The sequence below is a fragment of the Urocitellus parryii genome, chromosome 2 (genome assembly GCF_045843805.1).
Source record: "Urocitellus parryii isolate mUroPar1 chromosome 2, mUroPar1.hap1, whole genome shotgun sequence".
In the NCBI taxonomy this organism is placed as follows: domain Eukaryota; kingdom Metazoa; phylum Chordata; class Mammalia; order Rodentia; family Sciuridae; genus Urocitellus; species Urocitellus parryii.
The window spans coordinates 138,274,648-138,298,288 of NC_135532.1; positions in this window are offsets into that span (position 1 = coordinate 138,274,648).

A 23,641-nucleotide genomic window follows, 5' to 3' on the forward strand; every position below is an offset into this window, starting at 1 on the left:
ACTCTTTAATGATGATATTGTATTTTTATAATTAATCCAAGCAAATTTATCCTTCTCTACTATTCCTTGAAAACACCATTTTTCTCATTCAAGAAGAGAACTCAATAGATTCCCAGCACAGTTTTAGTGATTGTTAATCTTCAGTGATAAAGGCCCGTGCTTCATACTCCACCACTGGACTATCAATTTCTCCACACAAACCCTTGAGGGACCATATCAAAAGGCTTTTGAAAATCAGAATAAACTCTATGCACTGCCTCGCCTTTTTCTTATTCTTTTCTGAGCCCTTGAAAGACTTGCTGGATAAATGTTAAATGAATAATAAAGGTCAGAGAAAGGTCATAATTTCTTTTGAAAGAGGTATATTTTCTTAAACCATCAAACTGGAATTTTTTAACAGGAGAATATGTAGTCTCATTAAGAGAGATTTCTCCTTTCACTTTTCCACTCACAGCACAGAATCATGTTCTCCAGATCTAGGTATCTATCTAAAACATATTAAAAGGGTTCTTTGAATAACTTTGTAGGAATAATAGAAGAATATATGGTAAAAAATTGAAAGCTGCCATACAGTGAGGACCAGACACAGCTTATAACATGTAGGCCATGACTGAGAGATTATGAGGTTGATTCTGAGTTTCAATACCACTTTGTTAAGGACAAACGCAACTCTTTCACCACTGAGGTTAAGGAATTAGGTTCTGCTTCGGTCTGGTGATCCCTTGGTAAATGCCATGTTGCCATTTTTTCTTTTTAATATTTTTATTAGTTGTTGATGAAATTTTTTATTTTATTTATTTGTATGTGGTGCTGAGAATCGAACCGATTTCCTCACATATGCTAGACAAGTGCTCTACCACTGAACCACAATCCCAGACCCATGTTACCATTTTTCTATAGAGATTGTGTCAAAGTTTTTGCAACTCATACTGAAACTTTGCTTAGGTCTCATTAAAAATATATATATATGTGTCATTAGAGTATCCATATATAACTTTATAATAAATGGGGTCTAAATGTATCATTCATTCAGGGATTACTCTGTTGAAAGAATGCACTGTATCATTTTTATTTCATTTAGCTCTCCCTTAATAAAACCTGCTCCCTGACAACAAGAACCTTTTCCACTTACTCACCACTGGATCACCAGTGACTGGAATAGTGCCTGCAAAGTAATTTGTGAATGAATGAATAAATGAATGTTTAGGGTTTTATAATAAATATTAGATAGATAAAAAATAAGCCTTAATATTATTGCCCTGCCTCAAAGTTATCAAAGAACAGCTAGTTTATCCCAGATCACACAGCAAGTATGTTTAGGGGCTGAGGAATAACAAAGTTCTTCTTAAATTCCAAAACCAAAGGAGACATTTCAAAGGAATAAAGCCCATTGCTGGGAACCGCATTGCTTTCCTCCCAATGTAATCTGTGAACTTTCCACCAGTGTCTGTAATCTGAGTGGGACTCCTGACTTCTCAGTGTTCTGCACATCGGACTCCATTGTCTCCCTGTCCATTGAGATGGCACCTTTAGCCCTTTGTTGGTGTCTTTTCTTGGGGTACCCATTTGTTCGGGAATGCTACACTTTGCATGTATAATCATTAAACACCAACTCACAACAATAGCTTTGGAAATAGCATAATTTTTCACACCAGATATTATACAGGTAATTAGGTCCCTCTTTTCTCTCAGCGAAATTTCTTTACATGGGATTTTTCTTTTCTTTTCTTTTTTTTTACAACTTTCCTGCCCTCCCCAAGCTAGTTTCCTATCCTGAACGATTTTTCAAATACACAAGCTACATTCAGAAACTGAATGATATTCAAGCTAAAAATCTTATGTTCAAGCAAAACACTAGGAAGCAGTAAGAATGTGCCTCCTGGATAAATATGATAGTGGGTGCCCTGTTTTCTCCCATCCTTGAGTGAATCATGGAAGGCACACTGTGGTATGGATGAGGGAGTCCTGCCTGACCCTTTACATCTACCATGTGATTTGGGAGAAGTGCTTTTTATCCTCTCAACTTTAATTCCCTTGATGTATAAACCTCAGGATAATTTAAAAGCTGCCTTCAAGGCAGTTATTTCATCACTGAATTTTTAAAATTTGTTTTATGCACCTGTACATTGCAAAATCCAAAGTACCAAAGAGTATTTAGTGAGAAGTAAATCTACCAACTCCTATCCTTCAATTCTAAAACTAACCACTGTTCCTTATGTATTCTTCTGAGAAATCCTCTGCATATTCGAGAAAATGCAATTTGTACTCATTTTTTAAAAATTTTTTTAGTTGTAGACAACTCAATACCTTTTTTTTTAAATTTATTTCTATGTGGTACTGAGGCTGGAACATGCAAGGCAAGCGCTCTACCACTGAGCCACAACCCCAAACCTTATACTCATTTTTTAATATCAAAGGTATTCACTTCCTATGGCTTTCACATTTTTGTTAATTATCAAGATTTTTTAAGGCCTTCCCACATATGAGAATTCAACAAAACTTACTCATTTTGGAAAGCTGAATGGGATTATTTTCCTTACCTTACAAAACTATTTTTGGCTTAATATGTAAGAGCAAACAGGTGAAAATACTTCAAACATTTTGAAAAAAGATTAACAATAAATGGGGAGTTAACCAAGCTGCATAGATTCTCAACTATATTCTAAAGCAAAAAGCAAAATAGTTTACTATTAGTGTAAGACCACAAAAAAGCACTTAAAAAATATAACGTAAAAAAAAATAAAGATTAAGCAATTTGGCATAGGATGAAAGCTATCCAATAAACTGGATATTTGGAAAATGTTAAATTAGATCAGTATCACATACCAAATTGATTCCAAATGATATTAAGACCTAAGTGTAAAAACATTAAACCACAAAAGAAGCAAAAGAAAATAAAAGTAAACATCTACTTGCATTTGAAGTCAACAGTGCCTTTTTAAGCATAAGATCACAAACCACAAAGAAAAGGTATGATATATTTTACTATGTAAATAATAAAAATGTCATTACATCATAAAGTTAATGGACAAATTACAAACAGAAAACTTCTGAAACATGGATGCAGACAAGTAGTTAACAACCTTTATATTGAAACAGGCCTCATTAATGTTAAGAAAAATCTAAGTTTCCCAGAACAAGCAGATTTACATGCAGTAGTAATACAAGTAACAGAAGCATACAGTGAACATTTTAAAGAGATGTTGAACTTGCCAGTAGATCAAAATGGTAAGTAATGTTAAAAAGAACAATAAAATGCCATTTTCTCATCTATAAATGGGGAAAGTAATTAAATGCAAAGTTCTCAGTATCAGCAAATGTTCAATAATGTTTTCGTATGCTGACCTCCATTCTGAGGATAATTTGATATTATGATTCATGAGCCTTAAAGTTGTGATGTTTTTCTGGTATTTCTATTTGTAACAAGTTATTCTAATAAAATGACCAGATGTGTACCAAAAAAATTCATAAATAGCAGAGTCCATATAACATAGTGAAAAGTTCCAAACCACTTACATGTCCATCAGCGATATTAGGTTAGTGTATACATATTTTGCTACATTATATATCTTAAAATCACATCTTACAGCAAATGTAATGACAAGAAAAATTTCTCACAATATGTGAATGCCAAAAATAAGATTTCCAAAGATTTGTATAAAGTATAAATGCAATTTAAATATACTGTGTATCCTGTAAAAAGATAAGGTTTTTTTTTGCATAAACTCAAATACTTTTCTGGATGAAATGGTAATGAATTTTTTTATGTTTTGTACATAAAAATTCAAATGTTACTTTAAAAGATATAATCAGAGTAAATATTTATGATCCATATACGTAACCACTATTTTTCCAAGTGTGACAGTGTTTATGCCAGCACTAACTGTGTTACTTGGGCATTAATTTTTCTTTTAAAAATAAACAAATATTATTTCTAATTGTTTTGAGAAAATCTGTAAGCTCTAAATTTAAAGTCCAAAAGACTCCCCTGGGAAAGTCTAAGTGTTAAGGTTTCTGTTTTGTTATGAAACAGCTGTTTAGATGTTTTTGGTTTTGTTTTTTTAAAGTACACAACCATTGCTAAAGTCTAATTAAAAACTTGGCCTCAGTTAAAATACCAATAAGGGAGACAGTGTTGATTAAAGGACTAGGTTAGCTCATGATGTTAGTTGTGGACAACAGCCCTGAGGTGTGCCAACCTCAGGAGGGTTTCTTCCTTCCCCATGGTAATATGGCATACTATGTTCAAATTCCACTGTTGGCACAAAAGCAGGAATTAGGCTGGTGTTCTAGCTCAAGAATTCATTTCAGAACAAATCACACTTTTTTGTGTGATTTGCCAAGTAATTTTTCAGTTTCTTCTCACGGTTTTCTGAGAAACACCAAACCCATGAATTAGTTACATTCCTTGAATTGGCAAGGAAGCTAGTCATGCACAAGAAAAGCATTACTAATGTGTTCAAACACCCTTAGATCTGTTTCTGTTTCACTTCTCCCACTTTATGAGGACCATCAACTCCACTCTAGTTTTCCAATGCTGCAAATCAGGGCTCAATTCCCCCAAAGCAAATAACACTGAGGTCATTAATTATCAAGAAATGCTCCTCTTCAGATCCGCAGTCATCACCCACTGACCCAAAATGTGTTAGCAAGGCTTGAAAGTCCATTGTACACAAAATATTTAGAACCGGTATTCCTTGAGAGAGTGATATCTGATATCTGCTACCTGCATCTCACATTCAAATTAGTAGATTCCTGCTCAAAATGGGAAGAAGTAGATTTTGGCAGACTGATGCTGCCCCTCAGAACAGAACAAAAGGAACCAGATAATACAGTAATAATCATCTGTTTGAAGTCAGCAAACTGCTACAACAGAAAAGAATTAAAAGGGCCATAACTCCCAAGAGGAAAGAACATAAGAGTTACTTTTACCCTGGGGGCATTTCCTATTTTGTATGTGGGCACAAGGAGGAGTGTTGTGGTTCATTTTAGGTGTCCCTTTGAATTGACTAAGACATGCCCAAATAGCTGGTTAAACATCATTTCTGAGTGTCTGTGAGGGTGTTTCTGGAAGATATTTGCATGTGAATCCATAGACAAAGTCAAGATCTGCCTTCACAGTGTGGGCGGGCCTGACCCAACCTGCAACTAGGGCCAGGAAAGAACAAAAGGAAGGAGAAAGGGCAAATTACCCTCCCGCTCTGGTCTGGGAGATGCATCTTATCGGCCCTCAGACATTGGAGGTCCTGGTTCTGGGTCTTTAGTCTGCAGAACGGAGGCCAGACATCTCCTTCTCCCCACTCTGAGGTTTGTGGACTTAGATGAGGATTTGCACTCCAGCTCCCCTGCTACTCAAGCCTTCAGACTCAGACTGAATTATGACACTGAACTTTATTATTATTTTTTTATATTATGGATTCTGTTTCTATGAAGAACCCTGACTAATATAATGAAAACCGAGTTTTATACTCAGAGAGGGATGCTATAATAGGATAGAGGGGAAAAAAATAAGCTTTTGATAGAGATATGGGGAGTCAAAGGCTTATTCTAGTTTCCCCTCTCATCGTGGTTACAAATTCTAAAGCAGTATCAGGCAGAAAACTAAAACCTGAACAGTTTCTAAAAGACTAAGTAAGCTTTTGGCAGTCGCATTTAAAAAACACTATAAAGCAAGTGAACAGGTAAGACATGAAGTAAGAGAAAATACTTTCAACACATATTTCCAACAAATATTTAAAGCTATACTATACAAAGAAACTTTACAAATCAATAAGTGCATGATGCAATCCAATTGCAAGAAAAAAAAATGGGCAAAAGATAGATGGAAGCACTTCATAAGGAAACATATCCATGTTGCAAATAATCATCAAGAAAGACAATCAATTTCATTAATCATCAGGAAAATGAGAATTTAATCACAAAGAAATATCACCAAAAAAGCTAAAGTAAACAATGTCATAATGTCACAATTCTAAGAGGTAGAACAGCTAGAACTTTTGCAAACTGATAGTGGGGGGTATAAACTGAAAAACTGGCAGTATCTACTATAGCCAAGTTAATACACATCTTTGACCTACCTATTCTATGTCTAGATATAAATTCCACAGAAATGCATAAGCATATATCCCAATGTACAGGAAAATTCATTGCAGTACTCTTTGTAGTATCCCCACATAAGAAACTATCCAACATCCAACAGCAGCAGATGAGCCAGATAAATTAATAGTGCCATTTTATACAATGAATACTGGTTAGGAGTGAGAATGAACTGCAACTATATACACCAACATGAGTACAAGTTACAAATATAATGTAGAGCAAAAGAATCTAGATTCAAAAGAGTGCATACGTTATCCTTTTATTAATGAAAGCCCCCCAAACAGGTAAAATCAGTCTATGGTGTTACAATTCTGCAGTTTCTCTCGGCAAAAAATAGAAAAGAAGAGCCCTTCTGGGATTCGAGTGATGTCCTGTTTTTAATGAGTGCTGGTCATGTGGGTTTATTTTTTACTTTGCAAAAAAATATTCTGCTATATACTTGATTTCTACACTTTTGGTACATGTTTTAATTAAAATTTTATATTAAAAGGTGTATGCATGTTTACAGAGAATCTACCATTAGCTAGCCTACAATAACTGCCTTTGGCTGAGAGTGATATCAAAGTATCAGTGTGCATTCAATTACACATGTATTTATACATTGTTTTCTATCGGACTATTAAAAAGTATTTATTCTGTCCTTTACCTTTCCTGAGAGGGTGGTGCTATCCCACTTAAGTTTTTAATTTGCATTTGTTGATTACTACTAAAGCTAAGGATCTCTCATACAATTGGTATTCTATTTTGTGAAGTGCCCCACTGAAGTGAATTCCCTGTTGTATCGTCTGCCCCTTTTTCTATTGACACAATTCCCTACAAGTTCTGAATAAGGATTCACAACCAGAGAGATGTATGAAAAATATATTCTCCTATTCTGTGACCTGTATTTTCATTCTTTTAATGGAACATGTTTAGAAACAGAATCCTTATATATTAATTTGGTTTGGCTTTTATTTTTTCCCTTATGGTTAGTGAATTTTGTCTTTTTAGGTAATCTTTGCTCATTTTAGGTCCTAATATTTTTTTTTCTGTTTTTAATAAAAGCTTTCTATTTTAACATATATTTCAATCTACTATCCATTTGAGATTTATTTTTGTTTACACCAGGGAGTATAGTTCAACATTCATTTTCCTCATATGAAGATCCAGCTAACCAAAAACTTACTGAAAAGACCAACCTTTCTTCCAGAGTATTACATTGTAAAATTTGTCACAGATCAAATTACAAATTTGATTTTATGTGTGCTGGCCTGCTTCTGGAACTTCTTCAGCAATACTGTTTTGTCTGTCCAGGTGTCAATTTTATATCACCCTATTTACTATAATTTTGCCACCTGGTGTTGTTAAACCTCCGATTTTATTCTTTTTGAATTGGCTTGAAGATTTGACTATTCTGAACCTCTCCCATTTCCAAATAAAATTTAGAATCAGTTTACCAATTTTTACAGACTAACATGCTCAGATTGTTACATATCTGCTTGAATGAAAGATATTGCTTGTTTGTTTTTTTTTTTTGTAAAACGTTGAACCAACTTTACACTCTTCAGTTATGCCCCTGTTTGCACCTGATGCATTTTTTTTTATTTGTTAATTTTGCGTTTTACCATACTTATTTTAAGAATGTTTCCATCTACCTTCATAAGGAATATTGATCTATAATTTTATTTTCTTGTAAAATAATTACTTAAGTCCCTTCTGTAACCTCATACCACAAAGTAGAACATATTTTCATTTTCTTTAATCTAAAAAATGTTCCTAATAATCCTTATATATTCCTTTTTGAACAAAAAAAATGTTTAGAAATATCTGGTTTAACTTCCAACTATATGCAGGGTATTCATATATTTTTCTGTCACTTATCTCTAGCTTAAGTTCATTATTGCAATTTATTTCACTTAGTTTAACAGCCAGGAACACCAAACACATACCTTATTGAATATTTTATGCATATTATAAGAAATGTGTATTTTGCTGTTATTAAGTGAATTTTTCATAAATGTCAATTAAGATAAGTGGTCAATAGTGTTATTCAGGTATTTATAGCCTTATCAATCTTCTACTTTTGTGGGGGTTTTTTTCAAATTACTGAGAGAGAAGTGTTGACCTCTTCCACTATTTTTGTAGATTTGTCTATCTTTAGCCTTTTGGATCATTCTATTAGGTTTAAAGATACATTTGAAACTCTGTGATTGGACACATAAGCGTTTAAGGTTGTTGTCTTCTTGATGAACTGACTTCTTTAACACTGTGTAACGTCCTCTCTTATCTGACAGTAGTCCAGTTTTAAAGTGTACTCTTCTACTCCTAGAGCCTCTCCGGTTCTCTTGTGACTAGTGACTGCATAGAACATGACCTCCATTTTACGTTTAACTTACCTATGTTGCAATGAACTAATATGTGTTGCTGCAAAATTCATATATTGAAATTCTGACTCCCAAGGCAGTGGTTATAGGATGTGGAGGCCTTGGAGAGGTGCTTGGATCATGAGGTTGGCAGCCTCATGATTAGAATTAGTGTTCACATAGAGGAGGCCCCAGGGAACTAGCTAGCCTCTCCAGCAATGTCAGAACATACCTAGACACTGACACATCTATGGATCCTCACCAGACTTTAAATATACTGATAGCTTGAACTTGAACTTCCCAATCTCCAAACTGTGAGAAATAAATTTTTATTGTTTATATAAACTACCCAGTCTCTGGCCTTTTGTTATAGTAGCCTTAATGGACTACATCTTCCCATGTTAAGTGGATTAACTTGTAGATAGCATATCGTTGGATAGTTGGACCTTCCTTAATTTTCAATATGAAAATTTTTGCCTTTCACTTTCAATTTTTCTCTTTTTTGGGGTCCAGCTTTCCATCTGGTGTTAACTCTACCTATGTTTGAAAGATCTGCCATAGTATTACTTGTAAGTACAGGTCTTCTGTTGGCAATAAGTTCTTTTTCGTATTTGTTTACATGGAAAAAAATCTTTATTTTTGCCTTCAGTTTTTAAATATATTTTCAGTGGGTACAGAATTTGAGGTTGACAGATTTTTACTCTTTTAAAGAGTTTGAATATGTCAGTCCATTAACTTCTGCCTCATGCAGTTTCTGTTGACAGGTCTGCTATAATTCTGATTTCTGTACCTCTCTGTATGTCGTTTCATGTATCTTCAGTTACCCTCAGAAATTTCACCTTATCTCCAATTTTTAGCACTTGGTCCGTGAGATATCCAGATATATACTCTGTGAGGGGAGCTCCAGCTTCATACATCTGTTGTTTGCTATTCGTCATTTTATGATTTACGTTGAACAAGTAGAGCTGTGGGTCATTGTTCTTTGAAAACATTCTCTGCTGTTATTTACACAAATACGTATTCTGCTCAACTCTATGCCTTCTCTCCATCTAAGATTCTGATGATTTAATATTTTAGACTATGTTATTTTGACTTTTAACTCTTTGATGTTACATTGGTATTTTAAAAAATATCTCTTCTTTGTGTTTCCTTTGGACAGTTAATGTTGACCTACCTCTAAGCTCATTCTTTCTGTCCTCAAGTGTGTCCAGTCTGCTGATCAACTCATTGAAAAAAAAAATATTCACCTCTGTATCCTTGATTTCTATTTTTGTCTTTGAAAGTGATTTTCATCTCTATTATCAAGGTCCCTGCCTGTTCATGCATGCTGTCTACCTTTTTCAGTACATCTTTAAATATATTAATCATAGTATTTTAAAACTACCGGTTGTTATACTATCTAGATTATTTGTGTGTACTAGCTTTTTGTCATTGTATCCAAAGTACCCATAAGAGTAACTTAGAGGAGAGGACTGTTGTGGCTCACAATTCCAGAGGTTCAGTTAATTGTTAGATGACTCCGTTGCTCTAGGAACAAGATCATGGCAGAAGGGCTGTGAAGGAAAGCTGTTCCACTCATGGCATCCAAGAAGCTGAGGGAGCAAGAAGAGGCTGCAGAGAAGATAAACCCTTCCAGAGAATGTCCCCAGGGACCCACTTACTCCAGTCACACCCCACCTGCATATCAGCTCTGAATATTCCTGTATTCACACAGGATCTTTGGAGGGACACTTCATATGCAAAACAAACACTGAATCTATTTAAGTAGGTTGCATTATATTCTTAAAGCAAGTCTCCTTTTTTTTTTTTTCCTTTTTGTGTGTTGCACAATTTTTTATTAAATCTTGAACAGCCTCTGTCAAAGGAAAGGCAGGTCTGAAGCAAATAAGATTAATTCCAGGAAAAAAATAAAAATAAAAATGCCTTCCCTCGGGCTGTTGGCAGAGGGACAGTGTGGTTCCATGCAGTCAGTAATTGAGTCGGGTTTGGCTTGCTCTTGGCTGTCATTATCCTCAGTGCTCTACAAGCTTCCAATGCCTCCAGTGTTGGATTGTCGTTGTCCCTTAGCATGGGGCCAGAGGACTGCCAGAGGGATTTCAGTGTTCTTCTCCCTCCACTTTTGCAATTCCTGAATGCCTGAGTCCCAGGCAAGTTCTCTGTGCCCTTTGCCATGTGGGGTTTCTACTGCCCCTTACTTGGCCCCTGTCTTGTGTTGAAGGTGGGCCAGTTCTTGGTTCTCTTGGCATAACCTGGGCTTCGTGGGCAAGCATGTTTAGCATTTCTTCCTCATCTCCCTCCCATAAGAACAAAATTGTTTTTTAAACATCTTGGGCTAGAGAGAGTTTCCTGATCCTCCACGAGTGATATCATGTCTCTGCTTTGTGCTGCTAAAGGACTCTTGGCCCACTATGTTTTCCAGCTCCTCTATCAGCATCCCTGATGACAGGAGCATTTTCTGTCTTCTCTAGTTAGCTTAAGGCTTTTGTTTTGTATGGGAGGAGGACCAAAGGAAGTGGGTAATTGTCCATGCCACCTAGTGTCATCTAGTCACCTCCTGCATATGTACCCCCCCAGAGGTTGATAGTGAGGGTGTCCTCCAGTCTCTTGCCTGGCACCCAGTCTTTCTGGGAACACATCGTCACTGTGATCAAACCACCTGACTTAAAGGAAAAATTTTATTTTAGCTCATCATTTCAGAGGTTTCAGTCCATGGCTGGCCAGCTGCATGGCTCTGGACTTCGGATGAAGCAGACCATGGTGTCAAAGGAGCCTGGAAGAGGAAAGCTGCTCAGATCTTGACATGCTTGAAGAAGGAGTGGAGGGTTTGTGTCAAGGACAAGATATATTCCCCAAGGACATGTCCCCCCACATACACACCTACTTCTCCAACCATGCCCTTCCAGCCTGTAATTTCTACCACCTCCCAGTAGTCTTTTCAGCTATCAATGGATTAATCCACTGATGAGATTAAAGGATTCTTGGCCCACCGTGTTTTCCTTACGATCCACTCACTTTCCAAAACCCCCAGCTTTGGACATTGCTGCATTGAGTTTTGCAGGGGGATGCGGGGAGACCAAATACAAACCATAGCACGCCCCATGGAGAGGTTTGTGAGTGAAAGAAAACTGCCCTTATTTCTGGGGCTCTCCGTTTTTCTAAACTGAAATCTTAGCCCACTCTTGACCTTTGTGAAGCATTTACAATTTTAGCTGATTTTTTTTTTCTTGAATGTTTCTAAGAAAGCCATTTATTCCTCCCACCCCTGTCAAAGTTGAAAAGATTTTTGTCAGCCCTCTCTCTGCCAAGGGATCTGCTACTTCTCAGAATTTTGGTATTTTTGTTGTTTTGTGACCTCTGAATTTTGACAGCTTTAATAAAAGTAATGGTTTCGTAGATTATTTTTTTCTCATCATTAGAATGGAAGCAATGTTCTTTTGCAGATCTTGGCATCATAAGTAGAAACAATTATCTGCTAGAATTTTGATTAGGATCAAAATCTACAGATCATTTTTAAAATAATCCAGTGCACACAATATGAATCTTTCAATCAACATGATTTATAATAAAACATCTGAGTGATTAATTTAGGAAGAGTCACTATTATAATTATACTAGTATGATATGGTTAAGTAGATGTGTGGGCTAATGTCGTCTGGCTCCCCTCTGGGGTCAGGACGGGACAGAACTAGGAAGAAGGGAAGAGAGTGAGACCCTCTTTACTGTCATTTCACAGGGAATAGTGACACCTGGTCAAAGTTAAACAGTTGCTAGTGAATGGCAAACACCAGACACTAACACAGATATTATTGGTCCCCAGTTCAGGAATCTTTCCACTGCACACAGTACATGCTAATGTACTTTGAAGGGGTTCCTTGGATTACTTCTTTTTTATAAGAAATATGATTCTACAAATTTTTTAGAATATCAAACATGCCAAGTTCATCATCATCATCTAAACTTCTAATTTTTGTTCCTATAGGCAAATTTTTAACTATGGTTATTTGTGCTCAATACTTTGACAAAAAAAAATCTGTTTGCTCATATTCATTTCAAAAAATACTCTCAGATGATAGTGAATGTAGTAAATAAAGTTGCTATTATCTGAACATTTACCCAGAGCTACTGCTTTCTTTCATTACAGTAAGTGAAAGTTTTTTCATTCCTTATTTATATTTATGAACTTAGGATTGCCTTTTCCTTGAAGAAAGAGAAGAATTCATCAGAACCTGATAGACACAGTAAAGATTTTTTTGTTATTTGCAAAAAAGCAATAAGTCATAGAATAAAATTTCAATCAGATCATCTGACTGTAGAATAAGATTCAGCAAAACATGACCATGTTGTGTTACTGTTCTCTGACCTGTTACTTATCTTTGTTAAGTGCAGTTATATTGAGACACAGCATGACTATTTCATCTTCCATGTGCATCTATAGGGATGGTTTAAGCTGCAAATTTAATCTTGTGCTTGCTTACTACTTAAAACCTTCCAAGAATTTCCTACAGCTCCAAAACCCTTTAATTGCATACAAGGCCACTCACAGTTTACCCATAGACTCCACATTTCTCACAATTCCCCATCTTCTACTCTGGTATTACAGTCATATCATGCTCTCTTGCCTCTGGGCCTTTGCACATATTCTTCTCTTTAACCTCAATTTGCTTCTTCTTTCTCACTTTGTTTCCTGTGTAGAATTCATCATTTTCTTGGAAAATACCAGACACCCAAGAGTTCCATAGGCTTTCATAAAACCTGGAGGATCTATCACCAAATGTTTGTGATGCTTCTTATTTTATTTGTGGTATACTGTGGTCTGTGTTCACTGCACAAACTAAGAATAATTTTCACATCTTTATATTGTTGAAAAAAATAACAAAAGAAAATAAACATTTTGTGACATTATAAAAATTATGATATTCAAATTTTGTTGTCCATAAATATGATTTTATCAGAACCCAACCACATGCATTTATTCATATATTGTTATACCCTGGGAAATGCAATAATGAAAGAGAAAGTCCTATACCTACTCTCACAGACTTCAGTACCTACAATATCTTCCCCAAGGGTGAGGTTTAGAGGAAGCACCCAATAAGTATTTATGGTGTTAATTTGTGGTAATTCAGTACTAGAATCCAATTCCTAGCAAAACGTTATCAGTCCTCGTTTCTTGTGATGTTAGAATATTGTTATTCTTAGAGTAATCACAGAATAAAAATTCCTTCCAAACACATCATCTTGGATGTCCCTCAACTACAGGTTTGAATTCACCAGTGTGTGCATGAGAAAGTCTCTCCTGTTATGCCCACAAAGAGTAAATAAGGAGAGGAGCACTTCTGGTCCAGGCTCTGCTTTTAAAACAGCATTTTGATAAATTCAGGCACACCTCAAAAGCAAAGCACATGAAAAAAAAAAAAAAGCATATAAAAGCAAGCACTGTGATTAACCATATCCAGATGGAAGAAAAATGTGTTGACATTTCAGCAAGAACACAGCCTTCAATTCAAGCCAAAAATTAAATTCCCACTTAAACTTTCTAGTCAGCCAAAATGTCCAGCTGCAAGAATTCTCTTGTGAACAAACAGGCCAGTGCACAGAGTAAGGTCACTGAAGAATGTGCCAGTAATCACAAACTGTAATTAAGCGGTAATGACCCTAACCTGAAGCTTTCTTCAGGATTAATGAATACCTGAGAAGCCAGTGGCCTGAGGCAGCCCTCATTCTATCCAAAATGCCCAGGGATAAAGTGAGTGCTATAAACAAAATGTGTTTACAGTTTAAATTGCCCCCCGAAGTTATCTCTTCCACTACTGTATCACAGTTAGATTTTTATGGCTTCATTTTGGAAAAGGGCCAAGAAAAGAGAACGATTAAAATTCAAAAATAGAGTGGGGGATTTCTTTTTGGATAAGACAGTGTGTGGGGGTGTGAAATGGACTTTGAATATTTAGTCTTAACTCTCGGCTTTGCTCCCCCCATAAGAAACATAAAAATAATATTATTTATGATGTTTCAGACCACACATATAAATTTACCACTGAAATGAAAGTGAAATAAAATTATGATTATTATCAATAACTATTATAATCATCATTGCTATTGCTTTTTATGCTTTGGCTTAAATGGTAAGAAGAGAAGAAATAAGGAGCCTGATTACTAAGCAGATTGATATCAAAATATTAGCCATGTTTTATTTGCAGTCTTGATAAATAGTCTCTCTCCCCCCTGGGAAGTTGAGTATCATCTCCTTTGCACAGATGCATAATCTGAGAATCAAGAAGGTTAAGTAACTTGTCCTAGGTCATCTGCATCCATGTAAGGACTGGAATTCAAGTTTGGGTTCCAAGACCCAAACTCAAAGTCACTGTACACTGTGACCTTGTTAACAAGAAAGTTCTCTATCATTTAGAGGTGACAAGATAGATTTGTCGGGGGTTGGGGGGAATGTCCATAGGAAAATAGAGCTGGTGGTAGAGGATCAATGTCATTAATATGTTTTTAAAGGGTGCTCTTTTTTTATTTGTTTTAATTAGTTACACATGACAGTACAATGAACTTGACATATCATACATTTGAATCAGATGGGATATAATATCTCATTTTTCTGAGTGTACAGGTTGCAGAATCACATAGGTCATGCATTCACATATATACACACAGTAATAATAATGTCTGCTTCATTCTACTGTCCTTCTTATCTCCTCAAACCTCCCCTCCCCTCCCATCACTTTTCTCTACCTAATCTAGGGTAATGCTATTCTTTTTTTCCCCTCACATCTTCATACATGTATTTTGTATAACAATAAGGGTGTCTCCTTCCACCTTCCATGCAATTCCCTTGCTCTCTCCCTTTCCCTCCCACCCCTCTTCCCTATGTAGAGGTAATCTTCTTCCTGGGCTCTTCCTCTTTTCCCCATTTTGAGTCTCACCCCCCTTATATCATAGAGGACATTCAGCATTTGTTTTTTTTGGGGGGATAGGCTAACTTCACTTAGCATAATCTGCTCTAATGCCACCCATTTCCCTGCAAATGCCATGATCTTATTATTTTTTAGTGCTGAGTAACATTCCATTGTGTATATATGCCACATTTTTTTTTATCCATTCATCCATTGAAGGGCATCTAGGTTGGCTCCACAGTCTAGCTATTGTGAATTGTGCTGCTATAAACATTAATGTGGCTGTGTCCCTGAAGTATGCTGTTTTTAGGTCTTTTGAGTATAGTCCGAGAAGAGGAATAGCCGGATTAAATGGTGGTTCCATTCCCAGCTTTCCAAGGAATCTCCATACTGCTTTCCAAATTGGCTGCACCAATTTGCAGTCCCACCAGCAGTGTATGAGTGTAACTTTTTCCTGCATCCTCGCCAGCACTTGTTGTTTGTCTTCATCATGGCTGCCATTCTTACTGGAGTGAGATGATATCTTAAGAGTAGTTTTAATTTGCATTTCTCTGATTGCTAGAGATGATGAGCATTTTTTGGTATATTTGTTGATTGTATATCCTCTTCTGAGAAGTGTATGTTCAGGTCCTTGGCCCATTTGTTGATTGGGTTATTTGGGCTTTTTTGGTGTTTATCTTTTTGAGTTCTTTGTATGCCCTAGAGATTAGAGCTCTATCTGATGTGTGAAGGGTAAAAATTTGTTCCCAGGATGTGGGCTCCCTATTCACCTCACATATTATTTCTCTGGCTGAGAAAAAACTTTTTAGTTTGAAATCATCCCATTTGTTGATTCTTGGTTTTAATTCTTGTGCTATAGGTGTCTGTCTTATTAAGGAAATTGAGGCCTAGTCCCACGTGATGGAGATTAGGGCCTACTTTTTCTTCTATTAGACTCAAAATCTCTGGTTTGATTCCTAGATCCTTGATCCATTTTGAGTCAACTTTTGTGCATGGTGAGAGATAGGGATTCAATTTAATTTTGTTGCATATGGATTTCCAGTTCTCCCAACACCATTTGTTGAAGATGCTATCCTTTCTCCAGTGCATGCTTTTAGCACCTTTGTCTAATATAAGGTAGTTGTAGTTTTGTGGGTTAGTCTCTGTGTCCTCTATCCTGTACCATTGGTCCACCTGCCTGTTTTGGTACCAGTACCATGCTGGTTTTGTTACTATAAAGGGTGCTCTTATATGTATCGGGAGTCATAGCTGATAAAAGCTCAGTAGTAATAAGGATTTTGATATAGGAGTCAGCTCTGAGTGCCACCATAGACACAGTAGCACTTCTGCCTCTTGATAAGAATGCCACAGCCCTGAGATAACCACATGTTCCAAAACATTTGCACGAACCCTATATATATGCACAAAATCTAAAATTTATTTAATAAAAGACTAGGAAAGAGATTTAAAATGTAAACATGCCTGAAAGAATTACCCATTACATTAGTCTCAAGATAGAGTACAAAATGCTATCAATACCTGTATTAAAGGTAATAGCATAAGGCTAATTTTACAGCTTGAGGAATTAAGTTTTTGAATATAAAAAATCTTTCATATCAATACTGATACAAGGGAAGAGAATATTGAAAAAGGATCAATGAATTTGTCTGCAGCAGCCAACAAATAGATAGTATTCTTTTCTCATCTCCTTGTTCCCAAAGCAGGTGATCAGGGACTTCTTTTCCTGTAGAACAGAGGGAATATAAAAGATTCTTTTGTCAACTAGTTGTTTGCAATGAACCTTTATTTTCAGGTATATTTTGATCTTGTGAGGGAAGTGTCAGGGCATATTTCATGCTGAGGCTAAGGCTCAGGTCTGAGAAGCAGAGTTCCAGGCTCAAGCAGTTGAAAGAATATGTGAGGCACAGTTGGGATGGTGGTCATCCCCTATTTGGAGGTGAGAATATCCCCTTAGCCAGCTCTTTCTCCCCACCAGCCACTTCCATTAGCCTTTTTTATATGCAGGTCAGACACAAAAGGCACACTGTCAACAGGTTACACTAGTGGGTGCATTGTCACAAGCAAATGTTTATCATCTTGAGTACAAATGCTGAATCAAGGTGTCCATGACCTTGGCCACATGCTAAAAACAGAGCCTTCCAGAAGCCCCAGTGAGGAAGCCTAACTATAGCCATTTTGTGCCTGCCCTATATTCTTGCTGTGGTCTCCTTGTGACACCATGGATAACTAGTGAATGTCCTCTCCCCCTGTACATGTGACTTGGCTGGATCTTGCAGATGGGACAGAATTTCAAAGGCATATTTGTTATTTCCATTTGGACAATTGTGAGTTCTCTGGTGCTGGTGCACACTGAACCTGCTAATGTTCAGGACCAAGCTTCGTGAGTGTGATCTCTTTGCCCAGGGAAGCTGCCACAGGCTGCCACTGTGCACTTGCGCTCTCTCTCTCTCTCTCTCTCTCTCTCTCTCTCTCTCTCTCTATATATATATATATATATATATATATATATATATATATATATATATAAAAATATATATATTTTTTTCACAATGATCCCTTAGCAAGGAGGAAATAGCCCTACACCCACAGACCACAACATAAGCTGCAACAGCATACAATCAAAAGACAAGTCCCATCACTTAAGATTATTAAAAATCATCTGCCAGTTTCATCCCATATTGAGGAGGCAATAAAAGTCTTTTCCAGCTCTGTCTAATTGTCCAGAGACATAGCTTGGATTCACCAGGTTAGTCTAGCAGCAGAACTCACTGGTGCACACCAGCAGGTGGAGATGTTTGCTACTCTAGCATATGTATGTGCCCAGTTCACAATGGTGTTAGTGAGGACACACCTATAGATGAAAAGACAAAGCAATTACAGGCACTTGTACAGGTAAGTCACGCCCACCAGGGAAAATGCATGCCAGCTTTGAGTCCCAGGAGAGCACAGTGGCAGCCTGTGGCAGCTTTCCTGGGCAGAGAGATCACACTCATGCAGCTTGGTCCTGAACATTAACAGGTTCACTGTGCATCAGCACCAGAGAACTCAAAATTGGCCAAATGTAAATAACAAATGTGCCTTTGAAACCCTGTCCCATCTGCAAGATCCAAGAGCCAAGTCACATGTTCGAGGGGAGAGGACATTCACATGTGTCACAAGGAGACCACACTACAAACCTTTTCCCTCTGGGGCTAACAGGGCTACCAACTAAAGGAGAGAAGCTTTATTATCCAAGTCCATGTCCAATCCACAGTTTGACATCTGTTCAATTCAGTGGGAGTAAACAGAACATTCCCCTGCTTCTCAAACCCAAGCTTAAGTACAGCATCCTCTGTTGTCACCTGGACCTGTATTGAGGCTGCTGTGCAATGCAGCAAAGCCTCCGAAGGAGCTGGTCCCCCTCATCAGAGACACTAAATCAGAGCTCTCACGACCGCCTACAGAGCCTGTCCCTACCTCTTCATAGAAGCTGAGTTGACTGCAATCCTAAGTTCTTGCTTAAGCAGGCCATTATGTCTATTTATCATGCCTGCAGCCCATGGGTGGTATGGGGCATGAAGCTTCCATTGAATCTGTACATCTGTGGCTGCACACCCTGACCTGTGAAATGAGTACCTTGGTCACTTTCTATTGTAATGGGTTGGCCATGTCCGGGTGTGAATCATAACACACTGATTCACTTGACCACTGGGCCAAACAATATGCCTGCAGCCATATCTACTGCCATTCAGGCAAACGTGGCCCCTTCTGACTTGGTAAAGTACCAATGTAGTCAACCTGCCATCCTGTCAAGGGGAAGCACCCGTGCATTACATGGCCCCAAAATATCCGGGGTCTGAATACTTATGAGCATAAACCATACATGCCCGGCAGGCCTCTATCTGGGCATTCTATTTTAAAGATTGGCCCCATTGTTTGACTACATTCCACATAGTTTGTACACCTGCATGCTGAAGGTAGCAAAGGAACCAAGCTACCCGGTCAGTGGGAGGCGCCTCCTCTAACCACAGCACTGTAGCCAGAGCATCTGTTTCTTCATTCCCTGGGCAAGTCAAGAGGCATGGCCAGTAACATGCCTTATAGTCACCTGTTCCTGGTGGCTTAGCTCCCAGAGATCTTGCCACAGAACTTTCCCCCAATACACAGCACAACTGTCAGTACATATCATCGTGGGAGATGCTTCATTTGCTATCACTATTTAGCTCAGCTCACTGGTTATTTTATCTTGTACTGGTATCAAACAAGATAGTGTCTCTCTCTGGCTCCAGAGCCACTGCCATCCACACAAGCAATTGTCCCTGGTTGGAGTTATCAGTGTACCAACACTGGACACTACTGACGTCTCACCTTCAAGGTATAGATTTTTTTCTGGTTCACCTACATAGGCCCTAGCAGTTCCTGAAGTCTCGTTTCCCTGCCTGCTAGCACATCTTGACTCTCTTTTGATCTCTGCCTGCTCCTAATACACTTGGGCTCTCTCTCTTGGCCCCTGTTGGTTCCTGGAAAACTTGGGCTCTCTTGGCCCCTGCCAATTCCTAGCACATCTAAATTACAAGATTGCGCAGGATCTGTAACATGTAGGACGTGGGGTGTCTTGCCAGGGCCAGGTCCTCTCTTGGCCTCTACACAATTATTTTCTTGAGTATACCAACTCGTCTTGACTGATGCAACACAGTGAACTTGGTTACTTGGGCTGGCCCTGCCACAGGCCGCCCTTTGGAGCTAGCAGATGCTGCTGTTTCATTTTCTGCATTATCATTGGCCAGACTTGCAGGTGTTAATTTTCCTCTTCTTCCTCAGACTCCATCAGAACTCTCGGGGAGGCCAGAGGTTATTTTCAAGGTGTAGAGATACTCCTTCAGTGACTGCACTTTGGCTTCCAAAGTCTCTTCCTCATCTGGCAACTCCTTCATCTTGGCAGTCTCCCATGAAGCTGCATAGTTTCTGTTCTCAAAGCTGTAAGAAACATTCGTCCCCTGGCTCCAGCAGCCATCTGTGTGGCTCCACAAGCAACTGCTCAGTCCTGTTTGCATGGTCCCTGCCAAATTTGTCCTTGACCAAGGATTGGAGCCTGGGCTCTGCTACTCAAGTTTACAGTTCACCCCTCCAGGTCCATGTTTACTACAGGGCAATCAGAGAGTCCGTCCACCAGATTCCAACTCTGCACAGGAGTTCATGCTAATAGGACCTTGGCAACCAAGTGCTACATGCTGCTTAGGGGCCACAGGTCCCTCCTATCCACTGGAGTCAGTGCATCTCTTATCTGTGAAATATCCTGCTGACTATGCCAATTGTACTGAGGCTGAGGCTCAGTCCAGGAAGCACAGTTCCAGGCTCCAGCAGTTGAGAGAAGGTGTGAGGTGCATCTGGGAGAATAGTCATCCTTTATTTGGAGGCCAGAATAACCCCTTTTTTATATGCAGGCCAGACAAAGAAGGCACACTGCCAACAGGTTGCACCAGTGGACGCATGCTCACAGGCATATGTTTATGACCTTGAGTACATATTCTGAATCAGAGTGTTTATGACCTTGACTACATGCTGAAAACATAGTCTGCCAGAAACCCCAGTGAATAAGCCTAACTACAGCAGTTTGGGGCCTGCACTACAGCATATTTGAGTCTTAGGACCTCCCCTGAAGAGATAGAATATGACAAGTCCATTCCACATACGTATTATGGCTCCCAAATTTTATTTGTCTCTCTGCATGAGAAGCTGAGGCTGTCACAGCATTGTGAATTCAACTGCTTTCTCTCGCTTCAGAAGAAAGGTTGATATAGTGTTCAAGCCAGTAAAACGTTCTTATAGACAGGTCTGGGATACTGGCAATAAAATTATGTTGGGATCATCATATAATTTAAGCCAAAACACACCCTCATTCTAAATTAGACACTGTAAGGCCTCCGCCACCCTTTTCCAAGGGGAGTCAATTATAAGTATTTTGGGGAAGAAAATTTCCAATACAACTGAGCCTTATTTACCTGGTCTCATTTTCAAGGTCCAATAACCACAAACATATCCAGAAAAATCTCATTTGGCCATGAATGAGCCACCAAATTTGGAGAGTAGAGTACAATAGACAGAGACAGAAGATTGAAGAAGCTGTGAGCATGGATGACTGACTTCACTCTTTAATAAATAGAAAATCTCACAAAAATTTTCAAAGCAGAAAATTAGCTTACCTTTCAAACACATGGCCCAAATTTCAGGAACAAAAAGAGACTAAATTTATTCTGAATAATTTATTTGCAAGGCTCATGCTATTGAGCCAAAAAGGAGAAAGAGAAAGAGAAAAAGTGTGTGTGTGTGTGTGTGTGTGTGTGTGTGTGAGAGAGAGAGAGAGAGAGAGAGAGAGAGAGACTGAATTTTATATTCTTGTTAAATTGTGACCCATGTACATTCTAAGGTCTAGTCTTAATTCAGAGTCATTGCAACCACAAGGCCCTGGGCTAGCCTGAAACAAGATGAGCATTGAGAGAGAAGTGAAAAGTAGATAACAAAATCCAAACTCAATATGTGGGTATAAAACAGAGAAAAAGAAGCATAATCCTTCTATACTAGGAGTATCAATCCCAGCCCATTATGCTAATATAATTACCTAAAAGGCATTTCTGTTAACCTACATCTGGTTAACTATTACTTTCAGAAATTGTTGCCTAGTGGGAATCAACAATTGGCTTTCCCAGGGGTTTCAGTGGGTAGGATCATTTTCATCTTGGTGTTTGTAAGCAACTATTATATCCTATTTAGCTCTATTTTTACATTTATTTCTAATTTGATGATCCTTTTATCCTGAGGTATATGCATTTGAGCCTCTGCTAAAGTTTATCAAAAATGCCCATACTCTGTTCATTCTGTTATAGTTAAAGCTTCGTCCTGGGGTTTCATAAACTGACTTCCAGACTACTCATGTATAATCGAATCAAGCCCTTATTGAAGCACACTAGTGGTGACTGACCAGAACATAAAGCTGTTCCCCTGATCAGCCCCGAACAATTGCAAGGGAGCTCCTTATAAGACTGAAAACCTCAAAAGGGATGTTCGGGGGTCTAGCCAATGCAAGCAAGCCAGGTTACAGAAGCGGCAGAGTGCAGTCAGGCGGTGGGAAGCCTAACCAATCACAGTTAGCCCAGTCACCCCAGTTACAGAAACAGAGCCCTGTTACCCTAGTTACAGAAACAATGCCCCATTAGGTGGTTCCGTGTTCTTAAAGTTTTCTATAGCAAAAAGAAAAGAACATCTTGTCCCAGTCATGACCCTTCTCCTTGGCATGGTTGTTTTACATGATGAAGTCATAAAACAAAATGGAGTCACATTTGCTTCTACTATCACAATTCCATATCTAAAAGGTAAGAATCATTACAGGGAGGAGCATCGTTATGAGTACTACAAACAAAACAGAAACTTCACTGATTCTGAAGCATGTACAGTTTAGAGTCATTGCCTGAATTTCCTTAGTCCCTCCTCAAATGATAATACCTGCTCTGTCTGAACTGCTGCTCTTTGGAACCTATTGGTTTTCAAGTAATGACACCTGATAAGAAATCTGGAATTCTGTACATCCCTAGAAAAATGGGACTATCTTTTTATCTTATTCAATTAATAGGACCTAGGGTAGAATTGCTTGTCTTTCCAGCATTGAAAAAAATATTTTTAGGCTTTTGTGTCTCTTTCATTTTTTGACTGTGTACAATTTTATAAGGTAAGGTTATCCTAGCAGTGCCCTTTGTACTTTCTGCAGTGGTCCTAAAAGCTTGCTGTGGAAAATCCAGCTGAGCAAAGTAGCTTCCTAACTGTCTTTTAAATATCTTCAAGCTTCTGTTCTGCTACAAGTTCATGTGTTCAAGTTTAGATGTCTAATTCTAATTATGGCCTATTCTAATATATTTTCTAAGCATTAGATTAAACAAGAGGAAATTCTAACATCAGTGCAATCTGCTGAGATCAACTGGGAGTTAATATTTCAGTCCAAGATCATACTATTTGTACTTAATCATTCCTCATTGTTTTCCTCACTCATAACCTTGATTAAAAGGTTAAAAGTGTGGTATCAGGGCTATCCAGATCAATTAAATGATCATCTATTATGGTTTGGATGTGAAATATCCCCCCCCCAAAAAAAAAAATCATGTGGAAATGCAGGTATGTTCCAAGTTGGAATGATTAGAATATTGGAGCTATAAAGTAATAAATGAATTCAGCCACTTGATGGTTTAATTACTTAAATGAATTTCTAGGTTGTAACTGTAGGCAGGTGAGTGTGGCTGGCAGGAACAGTCACTGGAGGCATGCCCTTGGTGA